Below are 21,097 nucleotides of genomic sequence, written 5' to 3' on the forward strand. Positions count from 1 at the left end.
CACCTGACGGATTTCTTGGAATGCTGTTGCATGATAATTTTTTCGAAGCTGGGGTGGGAACACTCACTCTGAAGGTCATGAAACAGTCTGGTCAAAAAAGCCATAGATGATTTTGGGTCGACTTACTCCTCTTCAGTAAATATTCCTACTTGACTTGACTTGTATGTTTGTGCTAATGTACTCAAGTAAAGCAAGCTAACTTTCTGGATGTACAGGCTGAGTCATATATTTGCTTGTACAGGCAAGTTAGTATATCCTTGAGCAAGAATTTTTAGTTTTAGGGAGTCATGTCATTTGCTCTTTGAAGCCACCCATCTCTCCTTGATTGAGGTGGGTATTTTAAAATCTGTTAAAAACTTAGTTTAGTATCTAAGTACTCTGCTATTTTACATGCTTGTAATCTCACCCTCTAGGATTGAGATCCTTCTTGGGTTTAGAAGGGGTATATTTCTATAAAGTATTCTAGTCTGGCTGCTGATCCTGTCCACAAGTTGAAAGTATGTATTTGCTAATGTGTGAAAGTGTTTTAGTCGAACCTTTCTCCTAGCAGACACTTTTGTCAAACTTGTGCTGGTCCAGCAAAAGGCAAAAACTTTTTTTCTTACATCTCTGTCTTATCAATTCCTTTATTATTATTTTTTTTAATATTTACATTCTTGAGGCAGCTGATAGGCATGAGAAGGAAGATTTGCAAAAGATCTGCCTCCTGCTTTTACAGTTAAAAAATTGCAATTGTATAGTCTGAAGTGAGGCTCAAATAGCTTGTCAGGTCACAGTTTCCAGATGTTAAAGATGACAAGTTCTCAGCATTTGTACTTGGCCTCCCTACAGATGTTCTAGCAATTGTTTTCTGAGTCAAACCCTCTAGTCATCCATTCCAGAAAAACCATACTTGAGGGAAAGTGCAGATACAGGATATTAGCTATAGTTAAAGCAGATTCCTTCCACAGAGACCTCCCAAGGTTTTGCTCTGTATCAATAGCAACTCTGAGCACACCATGGCGTGGGGAACAGTGAACAGCTCGAACTGACATGGAACCTTTGGTTTTTGTTGTCAGACTATCAGAACTGTGGTGGATTGGAGTGGATGAGCTCTGTGAAGGTTTGTGTGGTGTGTTTTGGTTGTGGAGAGGTTTTTTTTGTTTATTTTCTAAACCAAGACTTACTAAAAATAAGAAAACATGAAAAAGGTGGTAGAAAAAGTGATTTGCCAAACAACAGTAGGAATATTTGCATTTTTAGGTGAAATCCTAAGTGTGGATGTAGTAATATGCACATTTTGAAAAAGTTGAGTCCTGCTGTATCCTTTAAAGGAAAAGCCTCAAGCATTCCCATGCATGTGAACTGTATTGAAAAAAATCATAGCAAAATAAAAGTTTTTGGTACAGCTTTATTTTGGATGCTAAATGCAGCAAGGCAATATTTTAGAAAATGTTATGTAGTATTTCTCTGGGACCTTTGCCTTCAGTGGAGTGAATGAAAAGTGCTTGTTTATTTAGATGGTTCTTATCACCTTCTGTTCTTCTTTGATTAACGTACTCTGTATTTACTGTCTGGTATTCAAGCCTGATCAGAAGACAAGGTCTGCAATTGCTGTGGGGCTTTCTGTGGGTAGTTATCAGTCTAGTGTCTGAGTACTTCATAATTACTGATTGCTTTCACCACTCAGTTGTGTGATATGATGTAATCTCCACTTTGTAGATGAAATTTCTAGAATGCAAGTTGTTCACAAATGTTCCCATTTTAAAATGCCTGAGTGCCTGAGGTGTAGCTGTTCCTGAAAGCACAGCATCCATTGACCTTGTGTAACTCTGCTTTAAGATTTTAGGCTCTATAGTCCGGCTGAAAAAGGGAGGAAATGGGAAACACTGTCTCTTTCTCCTTGTTTAAAAACTCAGTAACAGGAGAGGGTAGACTATCGACTGAATTCAGTTTCTCTCATGATGAGATTGTACTTTTTTAAGTGGAGTTCCTACCTCCGGTGAAGAGTTGGCTGTAAATGAACCTGGAGCCCTATTGCCAGGAAAAAGCTTCATTGTGATGACTTTGACTGGGTACTTCTGCCTCTGTGCAAGGCTGGGGAGGGAGGAACTGCAGTGCCTTAGGTAATCAAATTAGTGCCCCACTGTAATCAAATGCTTTTTCTTCTTGTGAGATGATTTCCTGGGAGCACTGGAGAACTTGGCTGCCTAGTTGGTATAACTGGAAATTACCCTGCATGTGAGGTGTTTGCAATCATAGAAGAAAAGCCTGTCAAGAAGCCTAAAGAGATGGCAACAGTGATAAGCAATGTCAGTGTATGTGTAGCCTGGATATTGGGGAAGAGGATGTTTGGTGAACAGTGCTTGTTGTTTAGCTTAAGTAATAGAGATGCTTTATAGGTATCAATGCAGGAGAAAACTTATTGGCCAAAGGGTTAGCATAGGAAAAAATGGAAGTATGGATTCTGGAAAAAAAAAACTGTAGGTAGTGGAAGTAAGTGGTGTGCCTTCCCACATTAAGGGATTAAAAAAAGTAGCCAAGATAAGGTGTTGAAATTGAAGGCATCGGTTTAGATTGGTAAACAAGGGGGTGCATGGCACAAAGATACAAAAAGACTGGAGTGATAGGCTAAAAGTGATGGGTTAGGGGAATAACCAGTACTTCAAAAATGAGGCAGAATTGGGTGTTGAATTTCTCAGAAATAACTTTAAAGCAACTGACATGGTGAATAAATTATTTTGACCTGTAGGTAGATAAAGAATAGTTGTGTTTTAGGGAGAGTAAATTTATTTACCTATGTAGAAATAGCTTGGGTACTATGATGTTGGGGATCAGTGATAAAATCATGCATATGGTATAATTCAGTCTGAAGTCTTAGGAATATGGTGCTATCCCCTCAGCAGCCAAGAGGGGAGATGGAAGTACATGTGTGGGCAGGGTGACAAATTGGAGCCAAGGTTTTAATGTGGACTGAACAGAATGCTTCTATGAGCTGTCAGTTTGAATTTAATTACTGCCTCTCTAATTGCACATTAAAATATCTAGAAATAAAGTGTAGAGGGAGAAAAAGAGATAACAAAGGATTGAAGCAGCTAGGGACATTTTAGAGAATAATAGAATAATGTGTGAGAAGAGTTTTAGGGTGATAGACTTACTAGCAGAAGGCACCACAGACAGCAGTTCACTTTTTTCGCAGCATCAGCTGTATGTGTTTTAGGCATAGGAAAGTGTGGGCTGAGTGTCTTTTTCTTAATAATTTTGTTTGGGAAGAGGGTTTTGGAAAGTTGAATGATATGCTGAAATGAAAATTTATTATTGAAGGTCTACAGATAGAAATGAAAGAAAGACATTTCAGACAGGCATTTTAAGAAGCATGTTCCATCATCTTGGAAGGAAAATAAGGAAAGAAGAATAATGGAAAATGCAGTTATGATTAAATTAGTTTAAGATTGATAGGTTATGGCAAGTTTGTACTTTCAGGTAAAGGATCTAGGAGAACACAAGAGGTTGGAAAGAAAAGGACTGGAATTGGATATAGAGAAAAGTGAATGCGTTGAATGGGAACACACATGAGAAACTTCTGCAACAAGAAAGGAAGAGGCTATTATAGAACAGAAAAGGAAAAGTATTATCTTATTTTGGCCTTTTCCTTGTGGAAGAAACTGGCGCTCTTGTGCAGGGTAGATGTCAAAGGAGGAGATGGTTTGACTCAGTGTACTGTGATGAAAAACAGGAGTGGGGAATGGTACATTTAGCTGGCAGGGCAGAGCTGGGTGCCTGGGATGATGATGAGTCAGGGTGTTTCATGTGTTCTACTGGGTATGGCTTTTTTGGTGAAGTATGTGTTTTTACACCTGTAAACAAACCAGTGCTGTTTATGAATTCAGTATGAATCCATATATAATAAATCAGAAGAAGCCATAGTAGTTTGTTGCTCTGAATATGAAGACTGCTTTATTAGCTTTACAGTACTTGCCTTGTCAAACCAACAGATTTGCCCTTTGATCTCAGCTCATACAAAGGTCTGCAGTAACTCTATCACTCCCAGTTTTGGGGCTGGTATACAGCAAGAACTGGTTCTCCTGCAATTTTGTGTTCCTGAGGAATATATAGATAAAAGCTAAAATACATTTTCATGAGGAGATCCTGAATATGCATATCTCCCTCCTAAGGCAGGGAGGCTGGAAGAACAACTCAACCTCCCCTCCACCCAAGTGAAAAAAAGAGCATGTCTGTTTGCCTGTCTCTCTTTGTTGGAACAAGTGAAGTCATTGCTAAACCAGTGGCTTGAGAACAGTCTTTCCTGGGACTCTGTCCAGGGCTCTGCAAGAATATAGAGCTTTAGCCAGGCTTATAGCAAAAACAGGGACAAAGAGTGGATCTTCATTGGCAATGACAAACCCTTTTCCATTGTGAGAATCTGGAACTGATTTACAGTGGCCAGTGCCAGTGGCACATGTGGGGCTGTGGGCCTTCACCTGACCATCATGCTAATGAGGAGGTTGTCTTGCAGAAGAAGGAGATGAAGTTTATTCTGGGTAGTAGTGATGTGTTTCTTTCGGTTAGGTGTGAATGAGCCCAATATGTTCATGTGCTGACTGTGTGTTAGGGCACTTGGTGGTAAAGTATAAGAGGAGAAGCATTCATGGACACGTGGAAGAGAAGATTTGTCCTCTGACCTTATGCAGCCTTTTCCCTCCTCCCTCCCTGCCCCTCTGTCCCAGCTGTCAATTGCAGAATCCCTTCGCTTGACTATATTCTGCTTCAGCTGGCTTGATTGTGCTGGATTATGAAGCAAATACTTTAAAAGTGCCAGTTTATTGGCATTTGTGTCATGATTAAAGGAGAAAGTGTACAGATTGAACAACAAGATTCTACAGGGCTTCCAGAGGTTCTTGAGACAAATCGAATTCTTTATTTTTGGCACAATAATGGAAAGTAGAACAGGTTCCTTGTTCATTCCTGTTTATACTGTGACACACTACCACTTTTTCACTCCCTCAAAGATCTGTTTTCTTCTTTGTCTTGATGATCTAATTTTAGCATTTCTGAGTAAGTTTCTCTTCTATATGTTGATCCTATGGCTCAGATTGATCCCTGTCAAAATCAGGAGCTTCTATAGATATTGCTGATGTTCCCCCTGCACATTCAGTTACTTCATTGCAGCCTGTTCTCTCTCTGCACAATGAAAAATAGAGGTATACACTGCCAGATACTGTGATTAAATCCTCAGCGGACACTCAAAATACTCCAGCAGTAAAAAGAAATTAATTCACAAAGGATTACTGTGTATATGGAAAGTATGGCAGAGAGAAGACTCGGTCTCCTGAGTCTTAAAAATAAGTAAAAACATTGAGGATATTTCAAATTTGAGGGGAGGAAGTGCTGTAGCTTCCAGGGAAACTAACAGTGGGTTTTTTTCAGGTTCTCCATTCTCTGCATCAAAATTCTAGTGCTTGTATGCCTTGATAATATGGGGTAAAGGTGAGATATATGCAATAGAGGAGAAAATGCTTGGAAGCTGTCAGCTTCTTGGAAAACTTTAGAGCTTGGGGAAGAGAAAATTTAAGTAACTGACTCAGCAGAGCATAAACGACCCGATTTTTGCTTCATTGTGAAAGACAGTAAGATGCAGAAACAGCACTTGGAGATGGTTCAAAGATTACTTTGTTGGAGAGTTCGTTACTGTAATATTCCCACAGAACATAAATGTCTCAAGCAGTACCACATCCCGCCTGTGTACTTTGGCACTTGCTTCTTTTAAACTACTGCTTACTGGGAGTCACTGCTCTCCATGCAGCCTTCTGGGGAGAGGCCATTACCTTCCCAGGACATGCCCCAAATGAAGAGCAATAAACTGGAATCTGCCTCCCCAGATGCTTTGTTGTGAAATATGGGTGTTACCCTGTGGCTTCCCACTCTGAAAATGAGTGATGGGGTAGAAAGCCTCACTGCAGTGCTGTTTTCTTTGTGACCCTGGTGCTTTCTGTGCACTTTACACTACTGCATTGGTTGTTCCAAAGTTTTTTCTCTTGAGGTATTGGCTAATGGCAGGCTTCCTTTTTACTTTCTTCTTGTTAAACTTGCACTTGTAAGCAATGGGATGCTTTTTTGTTTGAAAGGATTTAGTTTTGTAAAAGCGTGCTTACGTATATGAAATAAATGAAATATTTTTTGTAGTTAAGTGCTGTGCTAAGAATAGTTCTTAATGTTAATTTCATTTACAGAAGTTACAGAATTCCAAACAAAATGGAGTATTTTCTAGATTTTTAACAGTAAGCGCAACTCAAGTTGATCATACTGGCCTGGGAGTTGCCATATTGGCAGCTCATCTAGAGAAATGTGGTTTAGTATGTCACAGCATCCTGGATGTCTGTACCTCAGGTTCTTTCCTGCTAGTAAAGCACTTCTTGTTCTCCAAGGGTTGTGCCAGTTACAAAACCCTAGATACTGTTCAGCCTCCTCCAGCTGTAACTGAGCGATGCTGTCTCTTGCACCTGTTCCAAAGTCAGATAGCAGTGAAATGCTGCTGATGCTTTACATGTCCTTCCGTAAAAGACAGACATAAAGCATCTTGAGGTTCATGCTGAGCTTGAGTCAGGCTCAGCACTTGAAGCAGAGCAGTTGAAGCCACAGCTGCAGGGAGCTGAGTGCAGGGCGACTGCTTGCATATTGATATTTATAACTGTTGCTGAAACCTAGACTGGTTTGGGATATGGTTACACTCCTGTTGATAGCCCAGTCAGCTAGACTGGAGTTTGTGTCAGTGTATCTGAACTGTGTTCACACTTCAGCTTCAGTGTTGGCCTACTGCACAGCTTCTTCGCATAGAAGAGCCAAGATTCTCTGGAATTCACTGGAAAGTCTTAAGTATTTAATTTCTTTTTTTTTTTTTTTTAACAGCATTTATGAGAACAAAATTTTCACTTGTGCTGAAGAAAACAAATTGCTGTGTAGCTGTCTAGATCATCTGCACTTTTCCAGTGAATTAGAAAGATCAGCTTTACTTTGGAGATGCCACAGCGAGCAGAATATAGGCTGGTGGATGCAGGTGGTTATTTCAGCACAGTATTGTGGAAATTCAGCTTCCGGAGCTTGAGCTTTGGAAGATGACTGATTGTGTATCCCCATCAGAAATATCACAATCTTACTTGTTGCTGTTCATATAAATTATGACTTATACATCTATACATTATATATATGGGTGGGTGTGTATTTATAGATCGTATGTATGCAGTCATACACACAAACAGAATACTTTTCTCTGTATGTTAAAAACATTTAAAAAACCCTGTCTTCTGAACTATACTGTACAGTGTACAGTATACAGTCTGTACAGTGAGGGAAAGATGTCAGCATGGTACTTGTCCTCCCTCCCAATGGTGGCCGTGCAGATTAAGGAAAGCTGTGCCAGAAGACCTCCACCCCCCAGCTACTGCTCCATGTTTTTCTTGTGATGGCGGGAGGAGCAGCTGGGCTTTACACCTGTCGAATCCACTTGGCAGCTAATTTTGAAAGCCACCCACTGTTCAAATCTCCACTGCTGCTTCTGTGCTTGTCAGCTTTGCAATACTGAAGCACTGCTCTTGTCATGCTCACTTGAGTAAGATGAGTTATGGAAAGCATAATTAGAGTTTCTTGTTCTTCTTTCCCAGAATTTCAGCAGTTTCCTCTGTGCTTAATGGTGAATACCACGATGTGTTGCCTGAAGTCTCAATATCCCACTTATATGTATAGCGGTGTGGAAAACCCACCCAAAATGTGAAGCACTTTTTCTGTAAAAGGTACTTCAGTAGGTCATACATGACTGTGTGGATACAGAGGGCTTGGTGCATTCCTGTTTCTCCCATTCTCATACAGCTGAGACATTGGAGCTTCAGGTGAAATTCATGTCTCAATAAAGTAAAAATGTTGCAGTCAGGACCAGACACTGGGTTTTTTGAGTTTAGGGTAAAAGTTCTGCGTTTTGCAAATGAAGGAGGCTTTTTCGGTAGTCCTAAGGAAGTGTATCCTTCAGCTCCTCCTGAATTTCGGTTATTGACATACAAACAAGGCAACTGTTGCTGCTAAGGTCTCTCACTGATGCTGAAAGGGCAAGTGCTACTACCTCCCCTTTTTGGCATTGTGGCTTAAACCCCCCTCAGTCTCAGTTAGGTCCAGAAGTTCTGTCCCCCTCATTACACAAATATATTCTTTTAGTTTGCACTAAACCCTTGTGAACTAAGCAGACATATATGTAAGAATGAAGTGCTGTTTTTTATTTCTATTATGCATTGTCTGTACTTGAATTGTACTGATAACTTCTGGGGGTTTTTTTGTTTTGTTTCATTTTGTCTTTCCTAGGGCTCTGCATTTGAAAAAGATTTTGAAATGAGATGTTGGTAGTTACCTGCCATTAACAGAAACTTCTACTGGCAGATTTTGCAGGCCTTCAGTTACACTAAAACAAGCTAAATCAAGTACTTGGAGAAAAAAGTCATAGGTGGTAAAGCATTATAAATGGGCTGTCCGTGATACATTTATCATGAGCAATCTTTTTCATATATGGCAGTTTCCTGAGGACAGGAAAAATCAAATTTCCACAGCAACCTCATGCACCACTGAAGTTGTTCTAGCAACGATTTGATGTCGTATATCTTATATGTTTGCTTTTTAAATTTATCTTAACTTCTGAGGAGAAAACCGAACATAGGAAAGTTCAGGAACAGACTGTCAGCTTGAGGTATTTAACTTGCATGAGGAGAATAGCTGAGTGGAATCTGTATTTTGTATCTTTAGTATCCTAAACTTTCTGCTAACTTCATTTTGTGGCAAAGTGACTACCACACATATTTTTTCTGAAAAACAAACCCTGAAGTAGTAAACCCCCTATGTCCTCTGTTCCTGACTTCACTGTCACAAGAGCAGTCTCCTGAAGTACTTGCCAGTTCTTTCCAGGTGCACTTTTGTATGGGAGCACGTTACCTTCTGAACTTCGTGTTGCACCATTTCTGTTGGCATGGATATGATCAGTGTTTCTGAAGCCGTTCTTGGATTTGGTGGCTCTGCATTTGCCCCAGCTGGGCAGGAAGAATGGAAATGTAGGTTGGCTGCAGGTCATACTACTCATGATGACAACTAAGATGTAGTTACTGCCTAATCATAGACTACGTGGAATTGTGAGGGAGTATTGATGGGGAGAGAAGGACAGAGGAGAAAGCTGCTGAAGGCACAGGTTGGTTTCTTCTGCTGAGCAATTTTCATGTCCTCATTTAATACAGGTTTTATTTGTATGCTGTGGGTTCAAAATCCATTCTCTGTGCACATACAGAGGCCAGGGCTGGGAGCATATTGTTTTACCACTTCCTTTCTCGTACCCTTGGATTAACATCCTTCCAGCTGCTGGCCAAATCAGGAAGTTGAGTCAAAGGCTAGAAATGGCAAAGACACTTTCAATGACTTCTTGAAAGGAAAAGCACAAACTTAAACTGAAGATGCTTGTGTTTCTCTTTGCAAAGTCTGTCCTGTTAAGATGATGTCAGTCCTAAACAAATGATGGAACAACACTTAAATAATTTAATTTTTTGAAATTCATCAGGTATCAAGAAATCACTTTGTGGGTTTAGAACACTTCTGGTTTTCTGGCATCTGCTGTGTGATGTATTCACATAAATGGGGGAAGGACATACAGTGAAACTTGGGTTTGTGACTGGGTTTTTTCCCTGTAACTTATCTGCACTTCCTTGCAGTAAATCCTGAGGTTACTTCAGCAATAGTTCTTGGTAATTCTTTGAGGTATTGTATCTTATTTTATGTGCATTGCATGTTTAAAGCATTGTTACATACAGTGTCTTTAATACTAGAAAGTGAATCAATGTTAAGAACCATAAATTTAGGGCTATATAATGTCTTGGGGAACCAAAACAATTTCTGAAAAGTATTCATTAGGCTGATTTTGTAAGCAATCAAAATAGACTCCTATTGATTAGGGAATTGATCTTTGAAAATGATATCCTTTTGCAGTAATTAATATTTTACTAGAGAAATATGGCAGACCTCATCTAACCTTGAGTAAGTCTGACTTCTTATTTACAGATAGGTGAATTATTAACACAATTAATGATATAGTGTTTATTTTTTGTCTACCAACTCTCAGAGGATCTACACTAGTCATGGGTAAAAAAAAGTATTTGATTCAGGTTTTTGTCTTTTATTAGCTGCTATTGTGTTCCATTTTGACTGCTTTATGGAAGAGACTTGGTCTACTAGTTAAGCAATTTTTGAATAGATCTGTATAAGGAAAAAATTAACTATTCTTACGTATAATGCATCATTCTGAAAAAATCTTGACTGAGTATTTTAATTTGAAATTTCTCATCAATTTTGAGTCTAGGACATTGGGTAAGTACCTCATTTCTTTTAATAAATGATGCAAAATTATATTTCTGTTCTTGGCTCTAGTTTCAGATGGCTTTGAAAAATTCTTACATATTTAATTTGAAGGGCTTTGCTGAGATTTAAAATGCATATACTGAATTGCTGAAAATGGTATTAGTACCATCACAATAGGAACAAACTACTGATTAGTAGGGCTGATTGTGAATGGGTAGATGTTGTTGGAGTCACTGAAACATTTAGCTGCATCCTGAAATGAGTCAAATAGTACTTCTTATCACTGGCTGGTATATTTAGTTAGTTTGAAAGTATAATAATAAAACCTTATATTAATATAAATACGGCCAAAATCTCTTCATGTGTTCTATACAATTTTTTGCATTCATTTTTTGCATTTGAGTGTAATGGGCTTTTTAGGGAACTATGTTCCTATGTGTTTTGGTGGATTTGTCTGGGATAGGATGATCTTTCTAGGTCCCTTCCAACTCAGCATATTCTGTGATCCTACAATTCAGTGTTCTGTAAGGCTCTGTTACCAACCTAAAGCCTCTTGGTTTTGGTTCCAGAATTTCTGTTTGTCCACATATGCTCTTGCCAGTAGTAGTACTTTTACTACTCTAAATTACAGTACTTTTAGTACTTGTAGTACTTTAGTCCAAATGATTCATTAAACTTTTTTATTGCTTCTAAATTTAAAATCAACTCTTTTTTTTCACATCATGATTACATCAAGTCCTACAGAAATGCCAGGGTATATCTTTGTAGCTTACAGAAAGGACAGTTTGAAGATGCACCATAAGACATTTCCTTTCAGGAATCTTGTTAGTAGTGAATTGTACAGGATTGTAGAGTACATGAAGAGGCATCAACACCTTTGTAAACTGCTTGTATAAAGTTGCTGGGATCAGATGCTTTACTGAAGTTTGAGGCAAGATGCTAATCCTTTTAACCCTGAAGAATGGGCATCACACGCCCCCCACGCCCCTTTTGAACCATCTCCTTCTGCTAAATTACTTAGGACAGACCGAATAGATTCTGTTCTACTTCCTGGGTAAGACACAGTTACAAGGTAGTTTGAGAGCTGCTAATGAATTAGCTATGGATTGTTTATTGGCAAGTAGAGTGATAGGCATTTGTGTGCAGTCACCTTCTAAGACTCATGGTCCAGTTTATTCAGGAGCAGTATTGGGGGCAGTTATGGACAATTGTGGAGGAATTACACTAAGTCAGAGATGTCTTTTAGAACTCTGTCATCTTGCAAATAACATAAAACTAAAATAGAACCACAGTGTGCATTTATTTATTAATGTTTTTCCACTGGCTAGCAAGATGCTGTCCTGTGGAAAAAAGCAATTATGGGTTTGAGATTGCATCAGAACTTTTGTTGAGTTTCTTGTCAAACTGATGTCAGGCCATCACCTAGACAGGCAGAATTGTATGAGCCTTCACCAAGTGCCATCAGCTTTGCTGGTGAAGGTAGCTGCAGGCAGCAGCAGTGTGTGATTAGTCAGGACTCTGGTGCACTTGCAGCAGAGAAATGTGTTTGGCTGGATTTGCAGGTGGAGGGATCATGGATGGTTTTTATAAACCTGACTAATATGTGCAGTATACAGAGAACCTGCTGTGACTCTGCTGTTTTTCCTCCACTCCCAAAATGTGGTCAGGCAGAAATGCAGTCGGATATGTGTCTGAGTATGCAGCAATTTGTGTTTCCTTTAGACTTCGATAATCTCAGATGAGCTTTTGTTAGTGAAGAATTTATACAATTTTCCATACAGTCTCTTATTAATAGTTTTGATTTTTCTGTCCTTTATATATATGAAATCTGTATCTTGGAAGTTAACCTATGTAAGTGCTGTGGTATTCATACTACTAGAAGGTTATGCTTCAAGGAGGCTTGATGGCATTCTTAATTGATCATATGGTTTTGCTATGCCAAGCTATTTTCCTGTGTTACTATCACAATACCCAGTGAACTGTGATTAATCACATTTTGGCACACAGCTCTGAAATTACTGCCACTGCTGTAGAATGTAGATTTCAACATCTTTGGCTGCTGCAGTTGCACAATCTTTTAATGACAGATGTACTTGGAGTTCCTTCAATACAAATGACATTATTGGCACATGTAGGATTGTATGCTAGATTATTTATTAGAATAACCACTGCACTTTTTATTGTGCCTTTTAAACCTTCTTCTGAATATCTAACCTAAGCTTCCTCTCACAGTGACAAAATGACTGATGTGATATCCTTAAATGCTCCAAATGCACATACAACATACAAATGACAGCAGGAAGGGCAACCATTCCACACATCCAGGCAGGGGAAGTTGGTGCTACTGGATGTCATTTGACTGCTCTGGTATTTGCCTGCCTTTTGGGGATAGTGTGTATGACATCTCACCTGCCCAGAACACTGGAAAGCTGTGAGCTGTTTTGTGTCTGTGTCACGTCTTTCTGTTAGTGTTATTTTAATCAAATTTTGGATAGTAGGGAAGACAGACTGGCTTTACAGGATTCTAACCAATCCCTTTTATATATTAATGATATTGTAACATATGTTTTAGTATACATGTTTACAGTGAGACACCAATGGGTTTGTTTTTTTAATCTATGTAATTTAACTATATAAAGAAAGTACAAGTCTGTTACTTGGCCATGGATGTTTCTGGCACAGTGACACTATGTAAGGTAGTTAACAGCTAGCTATTTTCTATCAGGGAAGTGGTTCTCTTTAACATAGATGTACCTTTTCCACTGGTGTTAACCAGGGTCTTAGCATCTCCATTGTGAGTTTAAAACTTTAGCTTCAGTTTGCCATCTTGGTACAGTTTCAGTATAGATTTTTCAACTAATGTAGTCCAGATTTTTGTTGGTTGCCTTTAGAGTTTGTCTTTGAAATGAACTAAAAGATCTGTTTATTTTCATAAATGAGAGATGAAGATGGGAGATAATAGGAAAGTCATTGCAAGATCTATAAAACACAGTAAATCGTGAATACTGTTGTTATGTTGGCCAGCAATAACATTTTGACTATAAAAAGTAAATGGAGAAAACCCAGTAACTGTTTATATCAAATTTCTTATGGAAAATAAGTCATTAGGCCAAAGCAGATACTTGCTTCTCCCTTGAAATTCTGTTTTCAACCATGATCCAAAATTGTGAGGAGCCAAAGAATATTGGTAACTATGTATGCATGTAAACCAGTAACTTTTATTTACCAGAAATTGAGCCTTATTTTCTATTTCCAAGGTAGGCATGAGAAGGTGGGTATGAACTAGACACAAATTAACTGTAGTAAGGCAGGCTAGTAAGATTGGAGGTTTTTTTTAAAGCAGTGCCGTATTCAAACAGCCTTCCAATAGAGTAGTGAAAATAAGAAGTTAAAAAAAGTCCTTATGTAAAGTGATTTTCAATCCTGTATGTTTTCAACTGTTGTAATTCTTGGCCAGTGGTTTTATCATGCTCTTCAAGTCATTTGTTTGCACAGAGTTGTTTTGGGTTTTTTTAATGCAGAGTTTTGGGTGTCCCATGTCAGAGACTGTAGCTGGGATCCACCTTCATTGAATCCTGATGCCCTCCCCCATCCTCATTGACTTTGATGAGTTCACCAGACCATATTTTTGTCTCTTCTGCCTTGCAGACAAAACCTGTGCTCTCTTTGTTCTTTACATTTTACTGCTCATTGAACTGTCCTGCACATTAGTCACCCTCTGAGGGAATGAGTTTGCAAGTAGGAACAGTTGTGGAGTAGGGGAAATAATGTAGTTCCTGTCTGAGACCAAGTGATGAAATTCATTAGCAAAAATTTCTTCTTCATGCTGTATGTGGAGAAGGGCCAGAGTTCTACCACATGAATATGGACTCAGTAGTGCTCTGCTTTGAGATTAACAAGGCAGTTACAGATCTGATTAATTTTTCCAGATTCATGCAACAGTGATTTGCAGCCCGTTCATAGTTCTAGGCTTAGCTTTCAACCATGAAGTCTGGAATTATAATTTTATTATTGAGAAGTCATTTTCTTGAATAGTTTTGTGAGAAGAGGTGAATTCAGTTGTGATTTCTTATGATTCGGAGGCATAGAAATAGTAAAGAAGAATTCTCTTCCCCTCAATTTGTCTGATCTCCAATTTTGGTAAGATTTTAGCAGTCATGCAAAAAATTTGGCTCTATGTTGTTCTGTAATTACTTTATTTTTCTGCTGGGATTGCTGCTCAGCTGAGAAAGGATTCACTTCTTCCTTTGCCTCCAGGATGTGCTGTATGTTTGGAGATAGGAGGTTGTATCTCACTGTTTGAAAGGAGATACCACCAGTAACAGGATAGGTGTGAAAGCAGTGGAGTTGTCTACTTAAACTGCTCGTCTTTGGTTCCAAGCTATGACTGGAGCCTGGTTTAGTTCTCTGCTGCTATTTGATAACATTGCAAGCAGTGGTGGTGCTTGTAGAGCTCTCTGAGGTGCTTGTGCTTGGATGGAGACTGCTGGCAGAGGGAAAAAGGGATTTTGGAATTCATCGTCAAAGAGCAAAAAAAACCATGGGTGTGAGGGGATCTGGGGAAGGAATGCTCTGTACTTGCGCTGTTGACCTGACTTCTTCAGGTTGTTTTGACTTTTGTCTTCTGTTTCAGCATCAGCTTTTGTCTAGATTGAACCTGTTAACACAAAAAACTCGGTCTCCAGCCACTGCTGGTTTGCTCTTTTCCCACAGTAGCCAGAATGAGGTATAAACTAAAACATAGCTTTTTCAGGTAAGTGGCTGCTGAAATAGAAGGTCATTGTCTTCCAAATTCAGAGCCCTGTTGCAGGAGCTCAGTGGTGTCAAAAGGGGGAGTCTTTGTTCTCCCTGTTCTTTTCTCTGAAGGTGGTTCAAATGATTCTGCTCTTTCACCAGAGCACATAGAGCCTACTTGCTGAGATAAATAGAATCATAGATTATCTGGTGGTAGCGGTTGTCTCCATTTTACCTTTGAAAGAAGAATCATTGCTGCCACAGAAGACTGCAGATCAGAACAGAACATGATGAAGTCCAGTAGGTTTTTCCTTTTGCTTCCTTGTAGTGATGTTTTCATGCTGTCTTTTTTGCCATTCTTGAAGGGAAGAATGGGAGAGTATCCCTTGCCTTGATTCCAGGTGGTGTGTTGAATAGAGGAGTGGATACTGAAAGGAGTACATATGTTTGTTTGTGCAGAGCCCCAGATTACCAGTGATGTAGTTGTACAGCTTTCATCAGAGCTCTGGGAAGAAAAACTGAAAGCAGGAAACCTCCCACACCACTTCTGCATAACAGAGACTGGGGTGATGGTCACAGGCAGAGCAATGTTACCGTTTCACAAATGCATCACATTATAATCCAGGTTTGAGGAATCACCAATCCCTTTTCTGTGATGCCTAAAAACTCCTCACTTTGGACACATGGTCAACTCCATTCTCTTCTTCATCCCCTGTTTTCTTCCTCATTTTGCCAGGTCTTGTGCAAGGATCTGTTTAAACAAGACTGATGACTGTAGGGACGTCATCTCAGCCAGACTGGAGATGATTCTCCCTGTAACACAGAGAAAGCTTTTCATTCCTAGCCACACAACCTCTCCTGAAGTTGTTTTAGAAGAGGCTGACCAGATTTCTGAGGAAATGCACAGATGTATTTAACAGCCTTGTGATGAGTTTCTTCCTGTGGCCGTAACAGATAAGGTCCTCTGGACCACACTTTTGAATCCTGTGCCCATAGTGTGGTTTGCCAGGGCAGTGTACAGAACATGCTCTTTGAGGTTAGGTCCAAGGCTCAGAGTTACAGACATCTTGTCCTGTGCCACATCCTGATTGCTATAGCTTTGTCTTAAAAACAGTTCTTCTTAGAACTCTCCTCCTTAAAGATTTCTCACTATTTTCAAAACTTCCCTTCCAGAAGTGCTCCTTTTGTGGAATCTCTGGTTCTGCAGTTTGCTGACAATTCAGCTTCAGTAACCTTAATTTTGTAAAGAAATTTGAAACCATAATAGTCTAGACAAAAAAAAAAAGAAGTTGACATACAAATGCAGACACAACATGTGTCAGTGTGCCATTTGTTCCTTTTCTCCTACTCCCTTTACAATGCCTGAGAGCCACTTGGTGTTTCTTCCTTGTCCTGGATCCTCAATCCCCTCTTGTGCTTGTTAGCTGTGTTTTCATGGTGCTAGTACCTGCCTCCTGCATAGGGCGCATGTCCCTCTTATAGCTGTGCTTTCCATGTGAGTCAGTCCAAGGACAATGGAATGAGAGCTTTGCGTTTTCTGTGGAGTACAGGATTATTAATGAGAATCTCCTTTATGTAGTCTTTGTTTTTCTCAGAGGACAGGATGTTTGATTTGTTCAGTTCCTCTCCACAGCTCCCTTTTGGAGCTTGAATGCCATGTTCCAGTATTGTCTGTACATGGTCAGTCACACCAGTTCACAGGACACACAGGATGCAGCTGCCTCCAGAAAATGCTTCTCTGGAGTGATGAAGGGCACATTTACAGGAGACAACTCGTGTTCAGTCACCTGACAAGGTGCAGTCTCCATGCCTAAAATGCAGGCTTTTCCCATGTCTGCTCATGTACCTTTGCTGCTTTGTCTAGCTGGTAAGGAGGGTGTTGGAGGGCCTTCAGTGAAAGGAAGCAGGTTGTAGCTGGTTGAACAACTCTCCTGTCGATCTCCCTGTCCCTATGCAGCTGGAGAGGCTGGCAGAGACTCTCACTTGCTGTGAGTCACAGGTGGCTGTGCTGTGATGCTCTCAGGTATTGCCAGGATGGGAGCTGACTCCTCACGAAATCCCGTTCTGGGCTGGTGGTGCAATCCCCAGTATGCTGTGCTCTGACACATCACAGGAATGAATAACATCTCTGAGAGGAGCATTCCCAGGATCTTCTAAGAGCTTGAGTACTACCACAAAGCCTATCATGCTCCTGTGATGCTGAATACGATGCTCAAGCCTCTTGTTCATCTTCAGTTTGAGGGAGAAAGGATCACTATTTGGATGGGAGGGGAATAAGTTACTTGATGAGTATAAGTAACTCTCACAAATACATTATAAAGGTGAAATATTGACAGTTCATGTGTTTTTAGTGGCAAAAATATAGTAAATTTATATTTATTACAGTATGCAGGCTGTCCTAATTTGCAAAGTTGTCATTAATTGTAAAAACAGATAGAGGCATGAAAAGGTGCCATGAGCTAAATGCCAAAACCACATGATGACTTAGCACATCTTGAATTTATGGAGCCCAAGTTGGGGAAAGGGATCAAAAAAAATAGAAGTATACAGTCAGATATGTAAATAAATGGGTATTTCTGTTTATCAAGTCATGGAGTGCAAAAGACCTACATGTCTTGGTCATACAGTTGGCATGATCCTTTAATGATGACTGACTTCTTGTGGGGGAAGAAAAAAAAGTTCTAGATTTATATTAATGGGTTATGGCATGGATCTCAAGTATCACTGGACAAAATTGTTGTAGCCACGTAACATGTACACACAATTACTTGATGATTTCCATATTTATAACAATCACAAAATGTATTTCCTGACCCAGTTATTTATTGTTTTACTAGAACCAGCCCTGCCCCCCCAACTTACATCACTGAAAACTGAAAGTTAAACTCCTTGCTAGTGAAGTCTTTTAAGTCTAGGCAGCAAGATCAATTCTTCTAGTTTGAGCGTCTGCATTATATCATAGGAAGGGACTAAGTCATCATATATAAAAATATCAGTAGATGAAAACACTTGGTTTAACACAGAGATTTGTTCTTTCTTGAAGAAAAAAAAATTAAGTTAGGAAATGCTGCTCTCCCCAGATTACAGTATTTTCTTGAAAAATACTGCAAGTGATAGGTAAGCCTGTAGCAGCTATTTTGGGGGTGGTAATGAGCAGTGGAAATTAATACATTTTTCATGACTTGTTTCCAGCACTGTAGGTTAATGGAGTCAATAGTGTCTCTTTTATTGTAGAACCACATCCTGTCTGGTTGAAAAAGTCTGTCTCTCTCTGTGACTTTTTTGTCAAGACAGGAACTGCTTCATGCCATGGTGTCTGACAGCATTGCTCAAAAGCTCTTCTTTCACATGTCCTCCTTTCTTCCAAAGGCACTGGCTCCTTTTCTGAAAGGTAGAGATGAATGTTAGATTCTCTGAAATCTGAAGGTGTTTTTTGGACATGGTTATAATGACTTTTGATGTCAGTGCTTTCACCACAGTCTGCTAATTAACAACCAGTTGATGCAATACACTGGCATATATTTACCTTACTTTGGTGTCAGGCATCTCTGATGTTTCTTTTGGGTGCTTACATGGTCAAACCGACTGTGTGTTTGTACTAAAGGTGGTAAATTTGTAACATCCTTACTGAGGTTGAAGGGCAGGTTGCTATATGCAGAATTATACCAGGTTATTTGCATGTAATATTCAAAGAAGAGCAGACTTAGAATTTACTGTCTGCTGATGTTGATCTGTTCTTTTGATTTTGGCACTGTGCTGTGTATGAATCATATTTAATGGCACAGGGAAGGCACCGTGCTCGGCGAGGGAATGAGGCCGTATTGCATCTGTTTGAGTCAGCAGCCAGCGCGTTGTGCTGCAGCTCTGGTCGGAACAGTCTGGAGGTTATTTGAGGGGACAGTGAGTCACGGCGATGCCTTCTTCACTCATCACCAGTCTGCAGGGTGACACGCGGCTCTAGCACAAACCTCTGGGTGATTGTAAGAAAGGGATTTAAAACTGAAAAAAGAAAGTGGGATTACTTGAAAAGAAAAGGCTTTCTGGTTATACAGAGGAAGGAAAATCCTATAATCTAAGTAAGTAATGTTTCTGGGTATTGAGGGTCTGCAGGTGGAAAGATTTCCTGAATGTGCTCAAGGTCCAGCCATTCCGTTTCTGTAGAACTTGCATTTTCTTCACATAAAAAAAAATTAGGATGATAGATCCCTAATACTGTATCTGAACTTACTGCTTGAGCTTGGTAGATAGCTTGTTAAACACACAGCCAGAATTTTGTAGAAAGCATAAGTATGAAATTAATTATGAAATTAATTCTGGTTGCAGCCACCTTTCCTGTACAAATCTATGAAAAACAATGCAAGTATCAGTTCATCCCCATTTCACATAACCATTACGGGAAAACCTATGAGCAGCTGAACGAGAAGTACTGTAATTTCTCTTGCTAAAGTGGTAAGAGCGGTGAAAGCAGAAAGAGGCCAACTGGGATTGACCATAAAAAGCATACTTCCTTTCAGAACTAAAAATAAAACCTGTGAATCCTGAGTACCAAAGCTTGTCTACCAGATAATTATGACACTCATTTACATAGTCTTTTATCTCCTTCTAGGGACTGGTCTGAACAGTCTTCTCTTAAAGACTGTTCCAGCTTCTGTGGTTGCCTTGCAGCACAGGTTTTCAGGCTCCTTAGCTCAAAAGACATCTGACGACGTAGGTTGGTTTTAAGCAAGGTCTTGTGGGTTTGTGTTGTGTGGCAGCCTGCCAGGGATTTCTGGTGCCTCAGTTACAGGGAGGAACAGAGCTCTGAGCAGAACAACACTTGGTACTCAGTTGTGGAAGATGAAGAAGATCCTCATCTCAGGCTGTCATTTTGTTTTAGAAGAGAGAGTGTTTTAGAGTAGGCGAATACATGTAGTTCCAGACAGGGGCCCCCATGCCTGCTGTTCTTCCATTCACTTAATTTGGCTAGTAAATGAAATATGAAAGTTCAAATTAGCGTTGTGAGCTCTGTGAGGTCACTATGCTCCCACATGATGGAGTTTCTGTAATACCAGTTTCCATTTTGAGTTTAGGCGATCACAGACCAAAAGACTTACACTTTTAAAGCTCAGGTTGCAAAGTCAGCCATTGAAAAACTGGAAGACACTCTTTTGCTATGTGTGGATGAAGCTAGAGGTGTAAATTGTCTATGCAAACTTTCAATCCTCTGTTCCTGAACTTCAGAATTTCATTTCATTTTAGCTGAGTAAAATTATAATTAAAGCTGCACATGTAATGAAAGGATGACAGTATCGATGCCTAATATTCTTTATCAGTCATCTCAAAATCCACCAGTTAGTGGATAGATGATGCACCATTTCTTCTGTCAATGGTGTAAGATGGTCCTTACCTGAGGCCTACTGATTGACTATGCATTTTCCATCATTTTTAGACTCTTGAGTATTTTTTAAATTTTAAATAATGCAGATGATGTATTTTTCCTTCTGCCCATTACCCTGCTCATGGTTTTGGGAATTGCCCAGAACATGCTTATTCCTAAAAACTGAAAAGTTTACTTAATAGCTAGGCTGGGTAAAAGACAAATGAAAAAGATAATTCCTGTGGAGTTCTACAAAATACCATGGTGGAATTTGTCAGAGAGCATTACATGAGTTGTAATTTAATAACTGTAGCTGAGACATAGTTGGACAAAGTATTTCACACATCATAGAATTTAGAGCGCCTCATAGTTGTTCTGCATAAAAGTACTTGAAATACATTAAAATATTCAGAGGATGGATTCTGACTATATTTTGCACTCAAAAAAAAAAAAGCAGCTGAGCAGATAGTATCCTAATACATGATATATTAAATGTTATTCAGGAATGGAATTCTTCTGTTCCATCACTGGTGATACAAAAATAGAAGTGACCAGTTATCTTTTTAATATAAGCATGACTTTTTAAATGTTTACTTTAGGTCAAGAGTTATATAAGGCTTATTCCTAGTACTCCTCAAATATAATTTCTGCTCT

General features: G+C 39.4%; 1 protein-coding gene across 1 annotated transcript in view; it reads left to right on the top strand.

Annotated features, from left to right (window-relative positions):
• The window catches only part of JMJD1C (jumonji domain containing 1C), a 107,252-nt gene that overhangs the window by 1,108 nt on the left and 85,047 nt on the right, over positions 1-21,097 (top strand).

The sequence above is a fragment of the Corvus brachyrhynchos genome, unplaced genomic scaffold (genome assembly GCF_000691975.1).
Source record: "Corvus brachyrhynchos isolate BGI_N302 unplaced genomic scaffold, ASM69197v1 scaffold279, whole genome shotgun sequence".
Taxonomy (NCBI): domain Eukaryota; kingdom Metazoa; phylum Chordata; class Aves; order Passeriformes; family Corvidae; genus Corvus; species Corvus brachyrhynchos.